At 45.6% G+C, this 26030-nt stretch overlaps 1 protein-coding gene across 2 annotated transcripts in view; it reads right to left on the bottom strand.

The window, feature by feature from the left end:
* The window catches only part of TRPC3 (transient receptor potential cation channel subfamily C member 3), a 423006-nt gene that overhangs the window by 212118 nt on the left and 184858 nt on the right, over positions 1 to 26030 (bottom strand). The window lies entirely within an intron of this gene.

A 26030-nucleotide genomic window follows, 5' to 3' on the forward strand; every position in this document is an offset into this window, starting at 1 on the left:
GTGAAGAGATTTATTGTGAAAAACCAGTAACGTTTCGGGGACGTGTCCCCTTCCTCAGACAATTCAAAAATGCCAAATCCAATGTATAAATAACATACAGTGACCCCACTTACCCCCATAATCATGACTCCCAGCTGCGTGGACCACGGCTTGTCTCGGCGTCTCCCGGCCCGCACTTCCGGTTTCGGCGTCACCGCCCGACCGGAAGTGACGCGTGCAGGCCCCGCCGGTCACCATGGAAACGCGCTGGGAGCCCTGTGAATACAAATGAACACAAAACAAAACAGTACACGGATTACTCGATGTGATAATGACACATTGCACAACAGCGCTTAATCAAAGCTAGAGTGTCAATGGAAACCTGTGTATAGATATGCAAATACACGCTATCAAAACATAAACATCTAAAATATAAAATGGAAAGTGGAATCATTCAAATTGGCACGTTCATTGAAAATTAAAGAACATTTCTTCAAACACCCTATGGCAAATCCTGAACCAGCACTGCCTAGCCGTATTTCCAAACTAGGCAATCGCTCCAGATTCGACCCACAGTCTAATAATGCCACCCTGAAAACCTTTCATAGATTAATGGACGGCGTCATTGGAACTGGAGCACCAGCAGTGAAACACAACTTGTCCAGTGATGAACGACAAGCATTGAAAAATCTACAACAGAGGACTGACATTGTAATCAGGGCCGCCGATAAAGGCGGCTCAGTCGTCATTCAGGACACGTCATCATATGTTGCAGAATGTGACAGGTTGCTTAGCGATAGCAAGACATACTGTCAGCTTGAGCATGACCCCACACCGGTTTTTAAACAAAAGCTTGACATATTATTGAAAAGAGCGGTTGAAGAGGGGTTACTATCACAGGTAATTTGTGACAAATTATCCACCAAATGGCCGGTAGTGCCATTATTTTACACTTTGCCTAAGATCCACAAGGACGCACAGAGACCACCGGGGAGACCCATCATCTCGGCCCGGGGGTCTCTGTGCGAACCAGTGGCGGTGTTTTTGGACACATTTTTGCAGCCATGTGTTCAAGCCACCTTTACTTATCTGAAGGACACGAATATGTTGTTAGAGAGATTAGCTGGGTTGGGACTAGTTCCCAGTGAAACCACTATGGTCACATTGGACGTGACCAGCCTCTATACATGCATCCCACACGAGGCGGGGTTGGAGGCGGTTAGACGGCTGATCACGGGCAATAACCTCTACGCAGGTCCTGATATTGATTTGTTTATTGATTTGCTGACCTTTACATTGAAGCATAACTTCTTTTTGTTCAATGGGAAGTTCTATAGGCAACTACAGGGCTGCTCGATGGGGTCTCCGGTAGCCCCAGCATTCGCCAATTGTTTCATGTGGGAGGTGGAACGGGATTTATTCTTTGTAGATGTGAATATTTCAAGTAAGATTTTACTCTACTTCCGCTACATTGATGACCTCCTGGTCCTGTGGAATGATGATATACAAAATCTAATAGAGATCATTCTGAAACACAATAACACCAATAGCCCCATTAAATTGACTTGGACATTAAGTAAGACTGACATCTGCTATTTGGATGTTCGGATTCAGTTGGTTGAGGGGAAGGTTGAGACATCCCTATATAAAAAACCCACAGACCGGAACACCGTGCTCCGGGCTGAGAGCTCTCACCCCAAAGCGATGATTCGCAGTCTACCCTACTCACAACTCCTCAGAGTCTGCAGAAACAACACAAACCCCAATATACGGGAGGCGCAGTTAGAGGAGATGATAATAAAATTTAGTGAGAGAGGATACGCAGTAGCTGAACTTAAGAAAGCACGAGACAGAGCACTGACTAATTTTCAAAAACAGGCAAAACAGCGCCACAAAACTCTGTCCAAAGAAACCATTCCATGGGTGACTGAGTATAATGCCAACAGCCCTGCCTTGGTTAAACAAGTTAGGAGCATGTGGCGAATGGTCACTACGGACCCAGAGCTAAAATGCTTTCAAAATAGCAAACTTTTGGCGAGCTTCGCGAGGGGCAAAAATTTGAAGGACTTGGTTGTCAAGACCGATATTACGGGTTTTGACGCCAAGAATGCACCCAAGCATTTCTTAAGCAAAAAAAATGGATGCTTCAAATGCTTGGGGTGCACGACCTGTTCATTTTTCTTAGTGGGCGAATCCTTTCCCCATCCTCACACCGGCCAAAGATTGAAGATCAGGTGGCCACTCACCTGCACGTCATGTTTTGTCATTTACATAATAATCTGCCCGTGTGGGCTCTATTATGTGGGCAAAACAGAATGCCAATTGAAGGTCAGACTAACCCAGCATAGGTCCGCTATACGGGCTGCCCTGGCAACAGGTATTAGTGATCAACCGGTGGCTAGGCATTTTGCCACACAGCACCACACGTTGGCAAGCCTTAGATATAGGGCTATTGACCACGTTCCAGTGTCCATAAGAGGCGGTGATAGGGGGAAAAAATTGTTACAGCTAGAATTCAGGTGGATTTTTCGCCTGGATTGTCTAGCTCCTAAAGGGTTGAATGAGTCCCTAGGATTAATCAATTTCTTATAAGGTATGTCAGATCCATCTTAGTCCATACTCTGTGGTAAAGATATCGATAGTGTAGTGGGTAAAAATTATCCTGATTTATTAACCATTCCTGAGAGTGAGAAAGTTTTATCTAGTGTAACCACACGTTGCTGGTACATTTACCATAAGAGGTTGAATTATGCTCAGGAAAATGATCTAATGATACATACATAGTGTCCCCCCGGATTTGGAGCCATTTTTGTCCTATGCCATCCAGGATTATGTATTATATGAGAGCGCATTGTATTTATGATTCTGCTGCACTAGACTTATTTTATTTTTTATTTCTCTAACGTCCTAGTGGATGCTGGGGACTCCGTCAGGACCATGGGGATTAGCGGCTCCGCAGGAGACAGGGCACAAAAATAAAGCTTTAGGATCAGGTGGTGTGCACTGGCTCCTCCCCCTATGACCCTCCTCCAAGCCTCAGTTAGGTTTTTGTGCCCGTCCGAGCAGGGTGCAATCTAGGTGGCTCTCCTAAAGAGCTGCTTAGAAAAAGTTTTTAGGTTTTTTATTTTCAGTGAGTCCTGCTGGCAACAGGCTCACTGCATCGAGGGACTTAGGGGAGAGAAGTGAACTCACCTGCGTGCAGGATGGATTGGCTTCTTAGGCTACTGGACACCATTAGCTCCAGAGGGAGTCGGAACACAGGTCTCACCCTGGGGTTCGTCCCGGAGCCGCGCCGCCGACCCCCCTTGCAGATGCCGAAGATGGAAGAGGTCCAGAAGCAGGCGGCAGAAGACTTTTCAGTCTTCCTGAGGTAGCGCACAGCACTGCAGCTGTGCGCCATTGTTGTCAGCACACTTCACACAGCGGTCACGGAGGGTGCAGGGCGCGGGGGGGGCGCCCTGGGCAGCAATGTATAATACCTTGTTTATGGCTAAAAATACATCACATATAGCCCTTGAGGCTATATGGATGTATTTAACCCCTGCCAGATCTCACAATCTCCGGAGAAGAGCCCGCCGAAATAGGGGGCGGGGCTTATTCTCCTCAGCACACAGCGCCATTTTCCTGCTCAGCTCCGCTGTGAGGAAGGCTCCCAGGACTCTCCCCTGCACTGCACTACAGAAACAGGGTAAAACAGAGAGGGGGGGCACTTTTTTTGGCGATATTACTATATTTAAGCTGCTATAAGGATACAACACTTATATAGGGTTGTTCCCATATATATTATAGCGCTTGGGTGTGTGCTGGCAAACTCTCCCTCTGTCTCCCCAAAGGGCTAGTGGGGTCCTGTCATCAATAGAGCATTCCCTGTGTGTCTGCTGTGTGTCGGTACGTGTGTGTCGACATGTATGAGGACGATGTTGGTGTGGAGGCAGAGCAATTGCCGATAATGGTGATGTCACCCCCTAGGGAGTCGACACCGGAATGGATGGCTTTGTTTATGGAATTACGTGATAATGTCAGCACATTACAAAAATCAGTTGACGACATGAGACGGCCGTCAAACCAGTTAGTACCTGCCCAGGCGTCTCAGACACCGTCAGGGGCTGTAAAACGCCCTTTACCTCAGTCGGTCGATACAGACCCAGACACGGACACTGAATCTAGTGTCGACGGTGAAGAAACAAACTTATTTTCCAGTAGGGCCACACGTTATATGATCACGGCAATGAAGGAGGCTTTGCATATCTCTGATACTACAAGTACCACAAAAAGGGGTATTATGTGGGGGGTGAAAAAACTACCTGTAGTTTTTCCTGAATCAGAGGAATTGAATGATGTATGTGATGAAGCGTGGGTTAACCCAGATAGAAAAGGGCTAATTTCAAAAAAGTTATTGGCATTATACCCTTTCCCGCCAGAGGTTAGGGCGCGCTGGGAAACACCCCCTAAGGTGGATAAGGCGCTCACACGCTTATCAAAACAAGTGGCGTTACCGTCTCCTGATACGGCCGCCCTCAAGGATCCAGCTGATAGGAGGCTGGAAACTACCCTAAAAAGTATATACACACATACTGGTGTTATACTGCGACCGGCCATCGCCTCAGCCTGGATGTGCAGTGCTGGGGTGGTCTGGTCGGATTCCCTGACTGAAAATATTGATACCCTGGATAGGGACAGTATTTTACAGACTTTAGAGCAATTAAAGGATGCTTTTCTTTATATGCGAGATGCTCAGAGGGATATTTGCACTCTGGCATCGAGAGTAAGTGCGATGTCCATATCTGCCAGAAGAAGTTTATGGACACGACAGTGGTCAGGTGATGCGGATTCCAAACGGCATATGGAAGTATTGCCGTATAAAGGGGAGGAATTATTTGGCGTCGGTCTATCGGATCTGGTGGCCACGGCAACGGCCGGGAAATCCACCTTTTTACCTCAGACCCCCTCCCAACAGAAAAAGACACCGTCTTTTCAGCCGCAGTCCTTTCGGTCCTATAAGAACAAGCGGGCAAAAGGACAGTCATATCTGCCCCGAGGCAGAGGAAAGGGTAAGAGAGGGCAGCAAGCAGCTCCTTCCCAGGAACAGAAGCCCTCCGCGGGTTCTGCAAAGGCCTCAGCATGACGCTGGGGCTTTACAAGCGGACTCAGAAACGGTGGGGGGTCGACTCAAGAATTTCAGCGCGCAGTGGGCTTGCTCACAGGTGGACCCCTGGATCCTGCAGATAATATCTCAGGGTTACAGGTTGGAATTCGAGAAGTCTCCCCCTCGCCGGTTCCTAAAGTCTGCTCTGCCAACGTCTCCCTCAGACAGGGCGACGGTATTGGAAGCCATTCACAAGCTGTATTCTCAGCAGGTGATAGTCAAGGTACCCCTCCTACAACAGGGAAAGGGGTATTATTCCACACTATTTGTGGTACCGAAGCCGGACGGCTCGGTAAGACCTATTCTAAATCTGAAATCTTTGAACCTGTACATACAAAAATTCAAGTTCAAGATGGAGTCACTCAGAGCAGTGATAGCGAATCTGGAAGAAGGGGACTTTATGGTGTCCCTGGACATCAAGGATGCTTACCTGCATGTCCCAATTTGCCCTTCACATCAAGGGTACCTCAGGTTCGTGGTGCAAAACTGTCATTATCAGTTTCAGACGCTGCCGTTTGGATTGTCCACGGCACCTCGGGTCTTTACCAAGGTAATGGCCGAAATGATGTTTCTTCTACGAAGAAAAGGCGTATTAATTATCCCTTACTTGGACGATCTCCTGATAAGGGCAAGGTCCAGGGAACAGCTGGGGGACGTAGTAGCACTAACCCAAATAGTGCTGCAACAGCACGGGTGGATTCTGAATTTTCCAAAATCTCAATTGACCCCGACGACACGTCTGCTGTTCCTGGGAATGATTCTGGACACGGTTCAGAAAAAGGTGTTTCTTCCGGAGGAGAAAGCCAAGGAGTTATCCGAACTTGTCAGGAACCTCCTAAAACCAGGGAAAGTGTCTGTGCATCAATGCACAAGAGTCCTGGGAAAGATGGTGGCTTCGTACGAAGCGATTCCATTCGGCAGATTCCACGCACGAACTTTTCAGTGGGATCTGCTGGACAAATGGTCCGGATCGCATCTGCAGATGCATCAGCGGATAACCTTGTCGGCACGGACAAGGGTGTCTCTTCTGTGGTGGTTGCAGAGTGCTCATCTGTTAGAGGGCCGCAGATTCGGCATACAGGACTGGGTCCTGGTGACCACGGATGCCAGTCTGAGAGGCTGGGGAGCGGTCACACAGGGAAGAAACTTCCAGGGAGTATGGTCAAACCTGGAGATGTCTCTTCACATAAATATACTGGAGCTAAGAGCGATTTACAATGCTCTAAGCCTGTCAAAACCCCTGCTTCAGGGTCAGCCGGTGTTGATCCAGTCGGACAACATCACGGCAGTCGCCCACGTAAACAGACAGGGCGGCACAAGAAGCAGGAGAGCAATGGCAGAAGCTGCAAGGATTCTTCGCTGGGCGGAAGATCATGTGATAGCACTGTCAGCAGTGTTCATTCCGGGAGTGGACAACTGGGAAGCAGACTTCCTCAGCAGACACGATCTACACCCGGGAGAGTGGGGACTTCATCCAGAAGTCTTCCACATGATTGTGAACCGTTGGGAAAAACCAAAGGTGGACATGATGGCGTCTCGCCTCAACAAAAAACTGGACAGGTATTGCGCCAGGTCAAGAGACCCTCAGGCAATAGCTGTGGACGCTCTGGTAACGCCGTGGGTGTTCCAGTCAGTGTATGTGTTTCCTCCTCTGCCTCTCATACCAAAAGTACTGAGAATTATACGGCAAAGGGGAGTAAGAACGATACTCGTGGCTCCGGATTGGCCAAGAAGAACTTGGTACCCGGAACTTCAGGAGATGCTCACGGAAGATCCGTGGCCTCTACCTCTAAGACGGGACCTGCTTCAGCAGGGACCGTGTCTATTCCAAGACTTACCGCGGCTGCGTTTGACGGCATGGCGGTTGAACGCCGAATTCTAAGGGAAAAAGGCATTCCGGAAGAGGTCATTCCTACACTGGTAAAAGCCAGGAAGGAGGTGACTGCACAACATTATCACCGCATTTGGAGAAAATATGTTGCGTGGTGTGAGGCCAGGAAGGCCCCCACGAAGGAATTTCAATTGGGTCGATTCCTACATTTCCTGCAAACAGGATTGTCTATGGGCCTCAAGTTGGGGTCCATTAAGGTTCAAATTTCGGCCCTGTCGATTTTCTTCCAGAAAGAATTGGCTTCAGTTCCTGAAGTCCAGACTTTTGTAAAAGGAGTACTACATATACAGCCCCCGGTTGTGCCCCCAGTGGCTCCGTGGGACCTTAATGTAGTTTTGGATTTTCTCAAATCCCATTGGTTTGAGCCACTCAAATCGGCGGATTTGAAATATCTTACATGGAAAGTAACCATGCTACTAGCCCTGGCTTCAGCCAGGAGAGTGTCAGAATTGGCGGCTTTATCGTATAAAAGCCCATATCTGATTTTCCATTCGGACAGGGCAGAACTGCGGACGCGTCCTCATTTTCTGCCTAAGGTGGTGTCAGCGTTTCACCTGAACCAGCCTATTGTGGTGCCTGCGGCTACTAGCGATTTGGAGGATTCCAAGTTGCTGGACGTTGTCAGGGCATTGAAAATATATATTTCAAGGACGGCTGGAGTCAGAAAATCTGACTCGCTGTTTATACTGTATGCACCCAACAAGCTGGGTGCTCCTGCTTCTAAGCAGACGATTGCTCGTTGGATCTGTAGCACAATTCAACTTGCACATTCTGTGGCAGGCCTGCCACAGCCTAAATCTGTCAAGGCCCATTCCACAAGGAAGGTGCGCTCATCCTGGGCGGCTGCCCGAGGGGTCTCGGCATTACAACTCTGCCGAGCAGCTACGTGGTTGGGGGAGAACACGTTTGTAAAATTCTACAAATTTGATACCCTGGCTAAAGAGGACCTAGAGTTCTCTCATTCGGTGCTGCAGAGTCATCCGCACTCTCCCGCCCGTTTGGGAGCTTTGGTATAATCCCCATGGTCCTGACGGAGTCCCCAGCATCCACTAGGACGTTAGAGAAAATAAGATTTTACTTACCGATAAATCTATTTCTCATAGTCCGTAGTGGATGCTGGGCGCCCATCCCAAGTGCGGATTGTCTGCAATACTTGTACATAGTTATTGTTACAAAAAAATCGGGTTGTTATTGTTGTGAGCCGTCTGTTCAGAGGCTCCTACGTTGTCATACTGTTAACTGGGTTCAGATCACAAGTTGTACGGTGTGATTGGTGTGGCTGGTATGAGTCTTACCCGGGATTCAAAATCCTTCCTTATTGTGTACGCTCGTCCGGGCACAGTATCCTAACTGAGGCTTGGAGGAGGGTCATAGGGGGAGGAGCCAGTGCACACCACCTGATCCTAAAGCTTTATTTTTGTGCCCTGTCTCCTGCGGAGCCGCTAATCCCCATGGTCCTGACGGAGTCCCCAGCATCCACTACGGACTACGAGAAATAGATTTATCGGTAAGTAAAATCTTATTTTTATACTATTATATCATCATTTTAAAACATCATTTTATATTTTAGATGTTTATGTTTTGATAGCGTGTATTTGCATATCTATACACAGGTTTCCATTGACACTCAAGCTTTGATTAAGCGCTGTTGTGCAATGTGTCATTATCACATCGAGTAATACGTGTACTGTTTTGTTTTGTGTTCATTTGTATTCACAGGGCTCCCAGCGCGTTTCCATGGTGACCGGCGGGGCCTGCACGCGTCACTTCCGGTCGGGCGGTGACGCCGAAACCGGAAGTGCGGGCCGGGAGACGCCGAGACAAGCCGTGGTCCACGCAGCTGGGAGTCATGATGATGGGGGTAAGTGGGGTCACTGTATGTTATTTATACATTGGATTTGGCATTTTTGAATTGTCTGAGGAAGGGGACACGTCCCCGAAACGTTACTGGTTTTTCACAATAAATCTCTTCACGGAGTTTTCACGTTAAGCTACAAGTCTGTGAGTGCCACCTAATTTCTTTGCTTGCATATTGGTGGGCCTGCTGGTCCACAAGGAAGGGCACCACAGTCAGCTATTTAGGAGGAGTGACGGGGCAAGTTTGGGATATATATATATATATATATATATATATATAGTCAAGGAGGGACACGGCACTCACGGGTCTTAGTAGAAATCAGCAAGCTTGTTCAGAAAAAAGCATTCGCTGTGCTAGAAGTCAACGTTTCATTTATTGCTAAAGACATAAATGGTATATATATATATATATATATCTATGCTGTATATATATATATATATATATATATATATACATTATACACACACATTTATTATTTTTATTACCAGTTATTTATATAGTGCACACATATTCCGCAGAACTTTACAGAGATTATTTGCACATTCAAATAAGTCCCTTCCCCAGTGGAGCTCACAGTGTATATTCCCAATCACATGTACATGCACACACATTCATGCTAGGGTTAATTGTTGTCGGGAGCCAATTGACCTACCAGTATAATTTTGGATTGTGGAGGAAACCGGAGTACCCTGAGGAAACCCACGCAAGTACAGGGAGAATATACAAACTCTACAAAGTTAGGACCATGGTGGGAATTGAATCCACCATGACCTCAGTGCTGTGAGGCAGTACTGCTAAAATGCTAACCATTACACCATCCGTACTGATATATATATATATATATATATATATATATATATATATATATCTCGTATATATACATCAGAGCTTTGCAATTGATAAAATCCTGACTCAAACAAATTAATATACAAATCAGAAAAAAGTGATTACCCTCTCCCCCCTGCTCATTGCCAGGGTTCCCGCCTCCTGTCCACAGCCCGCACCCTGGCAGCAGCAAGTGTTAACAGCCACCCTACCACGCATCCTAACCCTAAACTCCCCCCACCCCCACTGCCTAACCCTAACCCTCCCAGGTGGTGCCTAAGCCTACACCCCCACCCCCCGCAGCCAAACCCTAACCCTCTTGGCTATACCTATTTTCAGGATTATGGCTGCCGGGATTATGACCTTGGGATATTGATCTGTTCGGGATTCCAGCGTCAGTGTTCTGACGGGTGTTGAAATTCCGGCATCGGGATCCCAACAGTTGGTATCTTGAACGTATGCCTGCTTTGTAATCCAAGACTCATACTTGGCTTTTTGCCAGATAGTATTTCCATGTAAATATTTAAAGAAATTTCTTGATTGGGGAGTTTATTAATTGTAGGTCTGCCTTTGTAATTTATATTGAGTGTGGCTGTGATATTCAATATTTTGGTAGAACCACTAGCACAGTGGTTCTCAAACTCAACCCCACACAGTACACGTTTTCCATGTTGCTTAGTGGGGCACAGGTGTATGACCAATTGTCACATTTCTAAGATCCCCAAGAGACCTGGAAAACATGAACAGTGTGGGGTCCCAAGGACAGAGTTTGAGAACCACTACACTAGGCCATTACATGTAAGGTGTATGGAGCATAGAATAAATGTGCTGTATCAAGTAAAGATATGCACCCCCTTACCCTCTCCAAGCATTTTACTAGTTGTCAGGGGGTTGATTTAATTGATTAAAGTAACTAAAAGAGGGGGATAGGTTTTAGTTGTTGTGTAAGTGAGAAGCTTATTGGAAAGTTGATTACAAACCTTAGTACTAAAATGCTGATACAATTGTGCTAAATTATATCTCCTTTATTTTTAGTGCTTATTTTTTTTAGGCACACCAGTACTAACTAGTGATGAGCGGGTTCGGTTTCTCGGAAACCGAACCCCCCCGAACTTCAGCCTTTTTACACGGGTCCGAGGCAGGTTCGAACCTTCCCGCCTTGCTCGGCTAACCCGAGCGCGCCCGAATGTCATCATCCCGCTGTCGGATTCTCGCGAGGCTCGGATTCTATCGCGAGACTCGTATTCTATATAAGGAGCCGCGCGTCGCCGCCATTTTCACACGTGCATTGAGATTGATAGGGAGAGGACGTGGCTGGCGTCCTCTCCGTTTATAGAGAAGAGAGTAGAGAGTTAGAGACACTATTTGGTATTTACTAATTTTGGGGAGCATATTAGGACTGGAGTACTACTACTTGCTGATAGTGTGACCATTGACCACCAGTTTAATTAATCCGTTCTCTGCCTGAAAAAAAACGATACACAGTGTGACACAGTCACATACCATATCTGTGCTCAGCCTCAGTGTGCTGCATCATCATATGTAATACTGTATATCTGACTGTGCTGAGTGCTCACTGCTCACACAGCTTAATTGTGGGGGAGACTGGGGAGCAGTTAGAGCAGGAGTACATAAATAAATAATATATTTTAAGTACAGTGCACACTTTTGCTGCCAGAGTGCCACACTGCCAGTGTGACTGACCAGTGACCACACTGACCACCAGTATATTGTGATTGTCTGCTTAGGACGGAGTACTACTTGCTGATAGTGTGACCAGTGACCACCACCAGTTTAATTAATCCGTTCTCTGCCTGAAAAAAAAACGATACACAGTGTGACACAGTCACATACCATATCTGTGCTCAGCCCAGTGTGCTGCATCATATGTAATACTGTATATCATTATCTGACTGTGCTGAGTGCTCACTGCTCACACAGCTTAATTGTGGGGGAGACTGGGGAGCAGTTATAGCAGGAGTACATATTTTAAGTACAGTGCACACTTTTGCTGCCAGAGTGCCACTGCCAGTGTGACTGACCACTGACCACCAGTATATTGTGATTGTCTGCTGACCACCAGTATATTGTGATTGTCTGCCTAAAAAAGTTAAACACTCGTCGTGTGGTGTTTTTATAAACGCATTCTGCAGACAGTGTCCAGCAGGTCCGTCATTACATAATATATATACCTGTCCGGCTGCAGTACTAGTGTGATATATATATATATATTTTAATTTTATCTCATTATCATCCAGTCTATATTAGCAGCAGACACAGTACGGTAGTCCACGGCTGTAGCTACCTCTGTGTCGGTAGTCGCTGGTCCATCCATAATTGTATACCACCTACCCGTGGTTTTTTTTTCTATCTTCTTGATACTAGTAGCTTACTTTAGGAGTCTGCAGTGCTGACAGACAGTGTCCAGCAGGTCCGTCATTACATAATATATATATACCTGTCCGGCTGCAGTACTAGTGTGATATATATATATATTTTATTTTTATCTCATTATCATCCAGTCTATATTAGCAGCAGACACAGTACGGTAGTCCACGGCTGTAGCTACCTCTGTGTCGGCAGTCGCTGGTCCATCCATAATTGTATACCACCTACCCGTGGTTTTTTTTTCTATCTTCTTGATACTAGTAGCTTACTTTAGGAGTCTGCAGTGCTGACAGACAGTGTCCAGCAGGTCCGTCATTACATCATATATATATACCTGTCCGGCTGCAGTACTAGTGTGATATATATATATATTTTATTTTTATCTCATTATCATCCAGTCTATATTAGCAGCAGACACAGTACGGTAGTCCACGGCTGTAGCTACCTCTGTGTCGGCAGTCGCTCGTCCATCCATAAGTATACTAGTATCCATCCATCTCCATTGTTTACCTGAGGTGCCTTTTAGTTGTGCCTATTAAAATATGGAGAACAAAAATGTTGAGGTTCCAAAAATAAGGAAAGATCAAGATCGACTTCCACCTCGTGCTGAAGCTGCTGCCACTAGTCATGGCCGAGACGATGAAATGCCAGCAACGTCGTCTGCCAAGGCCAATGCCCAATGTCATAGTACAGAGCATGTAAAATCCAAAACACCAAATATCAGTAAAAAAAGGACTCAAAAATCTAAAATAAAATTGTCGGAGGAGAAGCGTAAACTTGCCAATATGCCATTTACCACACGGAGTGGCAAGGAACGGCTGAGGCCCTGGCCTATGTTCATGGCTAGTGGTTCAACTTCACATGAGGATGGAAGCACTCAGCCTCTCGCTAGAAAAAAGAAAAGACTCAAGCTGGCAAAAGCACAGCAAAGAACTGTGCGTTCTTCGAAATCCCAAATCCACAAGGAGAGTCCAATTGTGTCGGTTGCGATGCCTGACCTTCCCAACACTGGACGTGAAGAGCATGCGCCTTCCACCATTTGCACGCCCCCTGCAAGTGCTGGAAGGAGCACCCGCAGTCCAGTTCCTGATAGTCAGATTGAAGATGTCAGTGTTGAAGTACACCAGGATGAGGAGGATATGGGTGTTGCTGGCGCTGGGGAGGAAATTGACAAGGAGGATTCTGATGGTGAGGTGGTTTGTTTAAGTCAGGCACCCGGGGAGACACCTGTTGTCCGTGGGAGGAATAGGGCCATTGACATGCCTGGTGAAAATACCAAAAAAATCAGCTCTTCGGTGTGGAATTATTTCAACAGAAATGCGGACAACATTTGTCAAGCCGTGTGTTGCCTTTGTTAAGCTGTAATAAGTAGGGGTAAGGACGTTAACCACCTCGGAACATCCTCCCTTATACGTCACCTGCAGCGCATTCATAATAAGTCAGTGACAAGTTCAAAAACTTTGGGCGACAGCGGAAGCAGTCCACTGACCAGTAAATCCCTTCCTCTTATAACCAAGCTCACGCAAACCACCCCACCAACTCCCTCAGTGTCAATTTCCTCCTTCCCCAGGAATGCCAATAGTCCTGCAGGCCATGTCACTGGCAATTCTGACGAGTCCTCTCCTGCCTGGGATTCCTCCGATGCATCCTTGCGTGTAACGCCTACTGCTGCTGGCGCTGCTGTTGTTGCTGCTGGGAGTCGATGGTCATCCCAGAGGGGAAGTCGTAAGACCACTTTTACTACTTCCACCAAGCAACTGACTGTCCAACAGTCCTTTGCGAGGAAGATGAAATATCACAGCAGTCATCCTGCTGCAAAGCGGATAACTGAGGCCTTGGCATCCTGGGTGGTGATAAACGTGGTTCCGGTATCCATCATTACTGCAGAGCCAACTAGAGACTTGTTGGAGGTACTGTGTCCCCGGTACCAAATACCATCTAGGTTCCATTTCTCTAGGCAGGCGATACCGAAAATGTACACAGACCTCAGAAAAAGACTCACCAGTGTCCTAAAAAATGCAGCTGTACCCAATGTCCACTTAACCACGGACATGTGGACAAGTGGAGCAGGGCAGGGTCAGGACTATATGACTGTGACAGCCCACTGGGTAGATGTATGGACTCCCGCCGCAAGAACAGCAGCGGCGGCACCAGTAGCAGCATCTCGCAAACGCCAACTCTTTCCTAGGCAGGCTACGCTTTGTATCACCGGTTTCCAGAATACGCACACAGCTGAAAACCTCTTACGGCAACTGAGGAAGATCATCGCGGAATGGCTTACCCCAATTGGACTCTCCTGTGGATTTGTGGCATCGGACAACGCCAGCAATATTGTGTGTGCATTAAATATGGGCAAATTCCAGCACGTCCCATGTTTTGCACATACCTTGAATTTGGTGGTGCAGAATTATTTAAAAAACGAGAGGGGCGTGCAAGAGATGCTGTCGGTGGCCAGAAGAATTGCGGGACACTTTCGGCGTACAGGCACCACGTACAGAAGACTGGAGCACCACCAAAAACGCTTGAACCTGCCCTGCCATCATCTGAAGCAAGAAGTGGTAACGAGGTGGAATTCAACCCTATATATGCTTCAGAGGTTGAAGGAGCAGCAAAAGGCCATTCAAGCCTATACAATTGAGCACGATATAGGAGGTGGAATGCACCTGTCTCAAGCGCAGTGGAGAATGATTTCAACGTTGTGCAAGGTTCTGCTGCCCTTTGAACTTGCCACACGTGAAGTCAGTTCAGACACTGCCATCCTGAGTCAGGTCATTCCCCTCATCAGGCTTTTGCAGAAGAAGCTGGAGACATTGAAGGAGGAGCTAACACAGAGCGATTCCGCTAGGCGTGTGGGACTTGTGGATGGAGCCCTTAATTCGCTTAACAAGGATTCACGGGTGGTCAATCTGTTGAAATCAGAGCACTACATTTTGGCCACCGTGCTCGATCCTAGATTTAAAACCTACCTTGGATCTCTCTTTCCGGCAGACACAAGTCTGCTGGGGTTCAAAGACCTGCTGGTGAGAAAATTGTCAAGTCAAGCGGAACGCGACCTGTCAACATCTCCTCCTTCACATTCTCCCGCAACTGGGGGTGCGAGGAAAAGGCTCAGAATTCCGAGCCCACCCGCTGGCGGTGATGCAGGGCAGTCTGGAGCGACTGCTGATGCTGACATCTGGTCCGGACTGAAGGACCTGCCAACGATTACGGACATGTCGTCTACTGGCACTGCATATGATTCTCTCCCCATTGAAAGAATGGTGGAGGATTATATGAGTGACCGCATCCAAGTAGGCACGTCAGACAGTTCGTACTTATACTGGCAGGAAAAAGAGGCAATTTGGAGGCCCTTGCACAAACTGGCTTTATTCTACCTAAGTTGCCCTCCCACAAGTGTGTACTCCGAAAGAGTGTTTAGTGCCGCCGCTCACCTTGTCAGCAATCGGCGTACGAGGTTACTTCCAGAAAATGTGGAGAAGATGATGTTCATTAAAATGAATTATAATCAATTCCTCCGTGGAGACATTGACCAGCAGCAATTGCCTCCACAAAGTACACAGGGAGCTGAGATGGTGGATTCCAGTGGGGACGAATTGATAATCTGTGAGGAGGGGGATGTACACGGTGATATATCGGAGGATGATGATGAGGTGGACATCTTGCCTCTGTAGAGCCAGTTTGTGCAAGGAGAGATTAATTGCTTCTTTTTTGGTGGGGGTCCAAACCAACCCGTCATTTCAGTCACAGTCGTGTGGCAGACCCTGTCACTGAAATGATGGGTTGGTTAAAGTGTGCATGTCCTGTTTATACAACATAAGGGTGGGTGGGAGGGCCCAAGGACAATTCCATCTTGCACCTCTTTTTTCTTTAATTTTTCTTTGCGTCATGTGCTGTTTGGGGAGTATTTTTTTGAAGGGCCATCCTGCGTGACACTGCAGTGCCACTCCTAGATGGGCCAGGTGTTTGTGTCGGCCACTAGGGTCGCTTAGCTTACTCACACAGCTACCTCATTGCGCCTCTTTTTTTCTTTGCGTCATGTGCTGTTTGGGGAGTGTTTTTTGGAAGGGCCATCCTGCGTGACACTGCAGTGCCACTCCTAGATGGGCCAGGTGTTTGTGTCGGCCACTAGGGTCGCTTATCTTACTCACACAGCTACCTCATTGCGCCTCTTTTTTTCTTTGCGTCATGTGCTGTTTGGGGAGTGTTTTTTGGAAGGGCCATCCTGCGTGACACTGCAGTGCCACTCCTAGATGGGCCAGGTGTTTGTGTCGGCCACTAGGGTCGCTTAGCTTACTCACACAGCTACCTCATTGCGCCTCTTTTTTTCTTTGCGTCATGTGCTGTTTGGGAAGTGTTTTTTGGAAGGGCCATCCTGCGTGACACTGCAGTGCCACTCCTAGATGGGCCAGGTGTTTGTGTCGGCCACTAGGGTCGCTTAGCTTACTCACACAGCTACCTCATTGCGCCTCTTTTTTTCTTTGCGTCATGTGCTGTTTGGGGAGTGTTTTTTGGAAGGGCCATCCTGCGTGACACTGCAGTGCCACTCCTAGATGGGCCAGGTGTTTGTGTCGGCCACTAGGGTCGCTTAGCTTACTCACACAGCTACCTCATTGCGCCTCTTTTTTTCTTTGCGTCATGTGCTGCTGTTTGGGGAGTGTTTTTTGGAAGGGCCATCCTGCGTGACACTGCAGTGCCACTCCTAGATGGGCCAGGTGTTTGTGTCGGCCACTAGGGTCGCTTAGCTTACTCACACAGCTACCTCATTGCGCCTCTTTTTTTCTTTGCGTCATGTGCTGCTGTTTGGGGAGTGTTTTTTGGAAGGGCCATCCTGCGTGACACTGCAGTGCCACTCCTAGATGGACCAGGTGTTTGTGTCGGCCACTTGGGTCGCTTAGCTTAGTCATCCAGCGACCTCGGTGCAAATTTTAGGACTAAAAATAATATTGTGAGGTGTGAGGTGTTCAGAATAGACTGAAAATTAGTGGAAATTATGGTTTTTGAGGTTAATAATACTTTGGGATCAAAATGACCCCCAAATTCTATGATTTAAGCTGTTTTTTAGGGTTTTTTGAAAAAAACACCCGAATCCAAAACACACCCGAATCCGACAAAAAAAATTCGGTGAGGTTTTGCCAAAACGCGGTCGAACCCAAAACACGGCCGCGGAACCGAACCCAAAACCAAAACACAAAACCCGAAAAATTTCAAGTGCACATCTCTAGTACTAACCTCAATCATCAGGACTATCAGTAAATATTGGTTAGACATATCAGTTATAGGTTTGCAATCAAAACATATTTCATGACTTTCAATAGTCTAATGACTTGCAGCAGCTGCATTAATTGACTCATTTTAGCATTCTCTAGAGCAGGGGTGGGGAACATCCGGCCCGCGGGCCGTATAAGGCCCGCAAAGAATCAGAATCAGCTTTATTGGCCAGGTATACTTGCGTATACTAGGAATTTGTCTTCGGTTTGCTATACAACAGTCAAGTAGGTAACAGATAAGCAGGTGGGGGAGCAAGTAAAGTCACACAGATAGGCATACCGTAGGGACACAAGTTAGTTACATGTACGTCTAGTCAGTTAATGTTCAGGAGTTCAGCAGGGGAAAGAAACTTTTGAGGCTTCTGGTGGACCTGGCGGGGATGGCCATGCAACGCGCTGCCTGAAGGAAGCAAGTTAAACATGCGGTGGCCGGGGTGTAGCTGGTCTTTTACTATCTTCGTTGCCCGCTTTTTAGCTCTGGACAGGTACAGGTCCTGGATTGAGGGAAGGTCGGCCCGATGATCTTCTCTGCGGTTCTGACCACCTTTTGGAGTCTGCATCTGTCCCTCGCGCTGGCAGAGCTGTACCAGACCAGTATCGAGGAGCACAGTACCGACTCCACAATCGCGGAGTAGAAGAGGAGAAGAAGCTTCTGTGGGATGTTTAACTTCCTAGGTTGCCTGAGGAAGAACAACCTCTGCTGCGCTTTCCCAACAGTGGTGTCAGCGTTGGACCCCCATTTAAGGTTCCGGGAGATTGTGGTCCCTAGAAACTTGAAGTAGTCCACTAGCGATACCACACTGTCAGCAATCGTTAGCGGAGGTGCACTAGATGACTTCTTCCTGAAGTCCACTATCATCTCAACAGTTTTGAGGGGGTTGAGCCCAAGGTTGTTGTGGATGCACCACTGGGCCAACCGGTCTACTTCCCTTCTATAGGCCGATTCGTCCCCGTCCTTGATGAGGCCGAGGACGGTGGTGTCATCAGCAAATTTGATGATCTTTACTGATTGCGCCTCTGAGGTGCAGTCATTTGTGTACAGGGAGAAGAGCAGGGGTGAGAGGACACAGCCCTGAGGAGCCCCTGTACTAATGGACCGCGCTTGAAAGGTGAATTCCCTCGCTTTCACCACCTGTGTCCTATCTGTCAGGAAGTCTACTATCCAGGAACAGGTAGCTTCTGGGACCCCTAGGGGAAGTAATTTGGGGTGGAGGATGCTGGGGATGATTGTATTGAAGGCCGAGCTAAAATCGACAAACAGGACCCTCGCATAGGTACCGGGAATGTCTAGGTGCTGTAGAATGTAGTGCAGGCCCAGGTTGACTGCATCCTCGACACATCGATTCAATCGAAAGACGTTTGTTCCGGCCCACCTGCTGCTGTGTGTCAGCGAGACACGCCGCCGCTCAGTCCGGCGGCGGCGTGTCTCAGCTGTCAGGGCAGGGAGGAGAGCGCAGCAGCAGCTATGTCCGGCGGCAGCGGCGGGTAGGATCTCAAACCAGCCACCGGTTTGTGAGCCAATCAGAACTCGCGGACCGGCAGCCAATCAGGAGCTCTGATTGGCTTACGAACCGGCGGCTGGTTTGAGGTCCTACACGCCGCCGCCCACCCGTCATAGCCGCGCTCTCCTCCCTGCCCTGACCACTGACAGCTGAGGCACGCCGCAGTTGCCGGACAGAGCACTAAGGGGCAGGAGAGGCGCACGCTGCGCTCTCCCCCGCTCCCCTGACACACACAGCAGCAGTGGGGTGGTGGGGGCATGTGTGGGGGCATTTGTGTATCTGGCACTGTGGGGGCATTTGTGTATCTGGCACTGCACTGGCATATGTGTATCTGGCACTGTGGGGGCATTTGTGTATTTGGCACTGTGGGGGCATTTGTGTATCTGACACTGTGGGGGCATATGTGTATCTGACACTGCAGGGCATATATGTATCTGGCATTGTGGGGGTATTTGTATATCTGGCACTGTGGGGGCATATGTGTATCTGGCACTGCACTGGCATATGTGTATCTGGCACTGCACTATTGGGGGCATATGTGTATCATGTCCCATTTTAATTAGCCGCACCCATTTTTTGTCTCGTGCACTCAGTACCACTAAGGGGCATAACTACTGGGGGGCAGAGTAATTTTTAAGTTGATAATTTTTGTATGGCCCCCGAAGGATATTATAAATATCCAAATGGCCCTTGGTAGAAAAAAGGTTCCCCACCCCGCTCTAGAGCATGCACAGGAGAATTGCTTTGGCAATAGGGAAACAGCATTTCTCATTCATATTCATCTAACACAAGCAAAGCATGTCAGAATGCTACACTGAAACGTTGATTGTGGCCCCAATTCAGAGATTGGCGCAAAAGCAGCAACAAGTGTGATTTTCTCTGCAAAGCAACTGCTGATATCACCAAGTGAAGCTGCCGCCCACAAATGAAAAGAGACGCCCACCGGAGCGATCGCAACACAGTAGCAATTACATATGCAGCCTATACGCAAGAAAGGTAAATATGGACCTGCTCGTGTAGGTCTATGGCTACGCAGACTGGACGCGGCAATAGGCACACAGGCACCATGTTTTTGTATGTTAGCGCCCCCAGCTAACGTCAGATATGCTCCCCAAAAATGGCCATGAGACATTTGTGCTTTTACGACCACTCGTCACTAACACCATGTTAACACCCCCAAATGGCCACTTCCTGTCAATCACTTTGCGAAGGCATCCTCATTGCATGTGGTTACACAGCGGCACCTTGGCGCATGTGCAATGCAAACGCAGCACATGCGCAGTCTGTTGATATTCGATCAGTTCCTTTGAACATCAGCTTTGCATCCATCTCTGAATTAGGCCCTGTGTCATGGTCGTACCTTTGGATATATGGACGCACGTTTGGATATGTATATATTTATATCGGATAAACATAATCTGGAGGCGCCTAAAAACCACACAATGCAATGTAAACAGCGCTAAACCTTTTTTCACTGTCTTTTTCTTTGCTTATGACATGTACACCTTGACAAAAGGGCAGGACTGGCTCTGAGACGTTGGCAGTAACTTGCATGCTCATTTGAAATACATCACAGTTTTCCAAGTCTTGGAGTGCCGCCGTTTTTTTCTGTTGAATATCCAAATATATACAGAAAGACCCTACAGTAGCAAGCTGCTTACAGAGGAGTGAGTGCCGGTCTAAACCCAGGCTAATATACAGGGTGTCTGAAAAGTTACTGTGCACTGAATGTAGTGATCGAATAATGCATCAATAATTTGAATAAACTGAATGTAATTTGCTTTGACATGATACGAAGAAGCAGTGGCATCACTACGGGGGTGCAAGGGGTGCAGGGCGCATATTGCTCACCTGCCGAGGGGTGACACCAAAGTGCCGACTCTGTGACAGGACACTGTGACAGCAGCTGAGTGCTGTGCTGTAACATTACGTGCAGCACTCGGCTCCTGTCACAGAATAGAAGCCGGAGCCAGCAATGCATACAGTCTCTGAAGGCAGCCCAACAACTCCGGGACCCCCGGAGTGATGAAAACGGGGATTCCGACTGCAAGGCCATGCCCCCTTCCTGAGCCACACACATTTTTTACAGTGCAAGCAGGAGGCTTTAACCCGCACAGGATCTAACACTGTTTTACTTGTGTGCAACATTGAAGGGAAAGGTGTATGCAGGTAATCCGCATTACTTCAGGAGCTACAGGCTGCAATCACAACTAACATCTAACAAGTCACACCACCTATCCTGGAGAATGCAGCAGTGGGTACAGACATGTCTGGACATTGGGGGGCCCATTTTGAACATCTCCTGTAGGAACCAGTGTCACATCGTAGGTGTTGCTTTCAGTGTACAACTACTTTTCGGACACACAGCATATATATATATATATATATATATATATATAAAATTAGATCCAGGGTTTTTAATACACGTTTGTTTGGTTATACAAGTCTCACAAGTGACGATTTATTGCCGAGGCTATATATATATATATATATATATATATATATATATATATATATAAATAGAAAAATTACTGCGCCACTTGTGTTCACCAACGTTAAATAGACCTGAATATAGATGTAAACAATATTGATCTGACACTCCCTAGAAATTTAAAAGGGCGTCTGCTTACCCCCTAACAGGGATGGCGGTTCCCTGTATAAGAGAATTCAATATAGTTGGGGGGGCAGGGGGTTTAGCGACCAATGGTGTCTAAAAAAGTCACACTTTAGGTGAATAATTTAAGAATAAAATACAATTTATTAACTGGTATTTTATATTTCTGTATGTATAGTTTTTATCCCATTTTTTAGAAAAAGTTTTTGTCATTTTAAATTATACACATTAATAAATTGTATTTTATTCTTAAATTATTCACCTAAAGTGTGACTTTTTTAGACACCATTGGTCGCTAAACCCCCTCCCCCCCCAACTATATATATATATATGTATATACAGTATATATATATATATATATATATATATATATATATCGGGTACACATTATCTGAAGGCACCTAAAGTAATGTAGGTAGTGATAAACAATATAATGTGGTAAGAAAATATTTGCATCAATAGCATACAGAACCATCTCTGTTTACTGAAGGTGTTCGCAACTATATTTCAATAACCTCAAATGAAAAAATAGACTGATCAAACTATAATACAGTCAGATGGCTTCAGATTTTGTGTATCCGATTGCTAACATGTGATATTAGATTAAAAAAAAACACTTTTCTGGCCATTTTGGGAAATTTAATTTGCTGTATCAGAAAGTCCTGGAAAAACTACTGATACCTTAGTACATGTCCAGTGCAATAATAGGCTAAAGAGTGGTGAGAAATCCTTAGTAGCAGTGGGGTACATAGGAGTAAGATAGGCATCTTCTTCGTTACATCCCAAATGGAAATATTACCCCCCCCTTTACCTGCCTTATGTTGCCCCTGTTCTTCCTATTAGTCATGTTTTCTAAGTGTAACATGTGACAAGAGCTGCATTTAGATACAGTACATTTTTTGTACAATTGCATAGTAATACAGACATACATTCAACAAGAGCCTCTATGCATTGAAATGGGATGTAGTTATGTGAACCATCGGTCACCAACCCCGTTGAAATTATATGCATAAAATTTGGATCAATAAAGAAAATACAAGTACAGGTTGAGTATCCCTTATCCAAATATTCAGAAATATGGAATATTCCAAAATACATAATTTTTTGAGTGAGACTGAGATAGTGAAACCTTTGTTTTCTGATAGCTCAGTGTACACAAACTTTGTTTAATACACAAGTTATTAAAAATATTGTATTAAATGACCTTTAGGCTGTGTGTATAAGGTGTATATGAAACATAAATGAATTGTGTGAATGTACACACACTTTGTTTAATGTACAAAATTATTAAAAATATTGGCTAAAATTATTTTCAGGCTGTGTGTATACGGTGTATATGAAACAAATGCATTCTGTGCTTAGACTTGGGTCCCATCACCATGATATCTTATTATGGTATGCAAATATTCCAAAATACGGAAAAATCCGATATCCAAAATACTTCTGGTCCCAAGCATTTTGGATATGGGATACTCGACCTGTATTACATTTGTAGCTGTGCATACATTTCCATAAGATGGTCAGTAACAAATGTAGTTTTCCTTTTTGTTTTATTAATTGAAACCTGGGATTGATCTTGGCAAACAGTGTCACCTGTATGTACATTACTGCAAAGTTTTATGACTATTGCCCCTAGCTCTGTTGTAGAACTACATCTACTAGAATTAACTCCAAACAGCACACAGGTTTATTACCAATTACATTCTTCTATTTCTATATATTTGGAATAACAGGACAACTTTTAAAAACTGTTGCAAGTGAGAATTTCTAGAATTGTTAGATATTGACCAGACATCATTATATACATTTAATAAGTCCGTTTCACCACCCTGGAAACAAGCAACATAGAGATCTACACTAAGCCAGCTCCTTAGATGGGCGAAAAGCAGAAGAACAAGTATTCCAAGCAGAACCATGTTTCACTGATATTTGATTTAAACTAAGCTGTAAGAAACAGTTATATGTTCACTGTGCTTTCATCAAGTAGTTTTTAAAAAATAAAGAGAGCGGCAAGAAAATATGGGTCAGGGAAAGGACAGCAAACAATAATATTGGAATAAACAAGCACTGTAAAACCCTTTGAAGCTAGGAGAGCTTTCTAATCGTGTACTACAAGGAGATATTTGGGGTCTGCTGCACAGTTTTTAGCATACCCAAGTGACACTAAAACAAACAGTCAAACAAATTAGGAAAAGTTTTGTCTGTGCAGACATTTTATTTGCTGGCACGGAGCACGTACAGAGGATGAAAGCAAGCCGCAGTTGTACTAAGCAGCCGCACTTAAGTCGTTTTTTGAGACCTTTCTGGCTATGAGTTACCAAGACAACAGTTTCAGGGGACACCTTGCTCTCGGATTTGTAATTACATACAGCTATTGTACATGCAGGTTTTCCAATAACGATCTCATAATTTAGGGGATATTCTCTCAGGGACATATTCAAGTTTTGGTGATGTGCTGCCTGTTTACTACAGCAGCTCTCTGCGCTCATTATCCTGCGCACTTCTATGGGGTACAAAGAAAAATGCGCTAAGGTCTTGGTTGTAGAGTGCCTTGGGTTGACCCCTCTGAAGCCTCTCCATAGTACACATTGTGAGAACTTAATCATCCCCTAAATGTATGGCAGAGATAAAACTGTATTAATTACAGTGTATCGTCATCCAACATATGAAACTCTAAATAACAATGTTCCATTCATTGTTATCATGAAATGTTAGTGGCTATAGTCTAAATATCTTTACACATCCCTGTTGGGTTATCAGTAACAGTCTTTCAGTGTCCATTATTAGTATTCATTAAAATGGTTTTTCTCTAGTTGGTACTTTATGTGAAGTAGCATGTCCTGGTTTAAACTGATAATAATTCAGGTGAGTGCTATACATACTCAAAGCAAATGGTCTGTCAAATCAGTGCTGCAGGCACCCCACAGTGCTTCCTGAATACAGTGTTATTCAGCAGTTGCTCAGCATTCCCAGCAAACTGTCTGCCAATCAGTTCTGTATAGATCCAAAGCTGCTTAGAGGGGTAATGCTATGTACACACCTGTAGATAAATTCTGCAGATTCTATAAACTCTCTGACCCCACAGAGTTATTATCTGATCAGTGTGCACCTGTACACACTCAGCAATTTCTTGCTCAGTGTGTATTTTCTTCATATGTCTTCACTGGATCAGAAGGTCAGGACCAAGATAGCGGGTGTAGCACTTCAGATCACCACCACCCAATCTGATCATTGCAGGAGCGCTTGCAGGAGCACTTGAAGCCATTTATCTGTATAATGCTCCTGCATACACAGTATAGGGACAATCAGACAATTATACATTCTACTTCACTATGGTTCATTTAGTAAAGTTAGAAGAGAATCAAGAAATCTGTGAGGATTTCAGAACACCTGAAGAAAACACCCATACTCCACACAGATAGTGCCCTATTGGGGTTGGGTACAGGATCCCTACTGTCAGAATCCTGACACATTTTGCTAAGTACTCTAACCTTTACCCTTACCCTCCCACTAACCCACCCCTCCCGCAGCCTTACCCTAAGACTCTTCTCCTGCTGCTTAAACCTTACCCCCCTTGCAGTCTAAATATAACCCTCCCCTCCCGCAGTCTAACCCTACACTTACCTTTGGGATTGTGACCTTCAGGATTCCGCAGGCGATATTATGAGCGCTGCCGGGATTCCAATTCCCGTGTTGTGACAGTCGGCATAGTCACCGTCGGGATGCCAACTACATCCCACCCTATAGTATCTATTTTTTTCTTCATTTATTAAGAAACAAAATAGTCCAGTGAGTCTATTTATGATGCATGCATGACTAGATGTATCATATTATTTTATACATTTGTCATTTAAATGTTTAGAAACTTTGCAGGGCTTTCACTGTTTCAGACAACACAAGCTGGACACATTTGTGTTATGGGACATTAAAAAAAGCATAATGAATACAGAAAAGGAGAACATTTTGCAATATAAATGTCATGCTAATATTCATCTATTAATAAATGGAGCTAACTAACACTGATTCACTACTTACGTAGTCACGACGTACTCAGGTTATTAAAATGATCAAAATACAGTTAATAGTAATCCACATAATATTACATTCCAAAATCAAAGTAAAACTATATTCAGTCAAAGATGCTTAGTTAAACAATGAAATCTAGAAAATAAACATATGTAAATGAACCATATCTCTGCAAGAATCCAACACTCTCCAGGTCTACGCAGGTTGCTCAACAGTTAGGCATCAACAAGCTCACAACAAAAACATCGTAAATGTGGCATTATAACGCTGCTACACAAAATACGCATCACAAGCCGCTACAATGTATATTTAGATAAATTGTGCCATATGCTAATGTACAATTTTCATTTTACATTCAGGACATTTTAATTAATGGTACTATAAGTAATTTAATGAAAATAAACGACTGCATATTACTCTTCAGCTGGAAAGATGAATACAATCCTCAGAACATATCCAGTCATTTTTAACCATTAATGGCATTTTGGCATTTTCAGACTAATTTTCTCTTGAGTTGACATATTTGTTCCAGAG

The sequence above is a fragment of the Pseudophryne corroboree genome, chromosome 1 (assembly GCF_028390025.1).
Source record: "Pseudophryne corroboree isolate aPseCor3 chromosome 1, aPseCor3.hap2, whole genome shotgun sequence".
Taxonomy (NCBI): Eukaryota; Metazoa; Chordata; class Amphibia; order Anura; family Myobatrachidae; genus Pseudophryne; species Pseudophryne corroboree.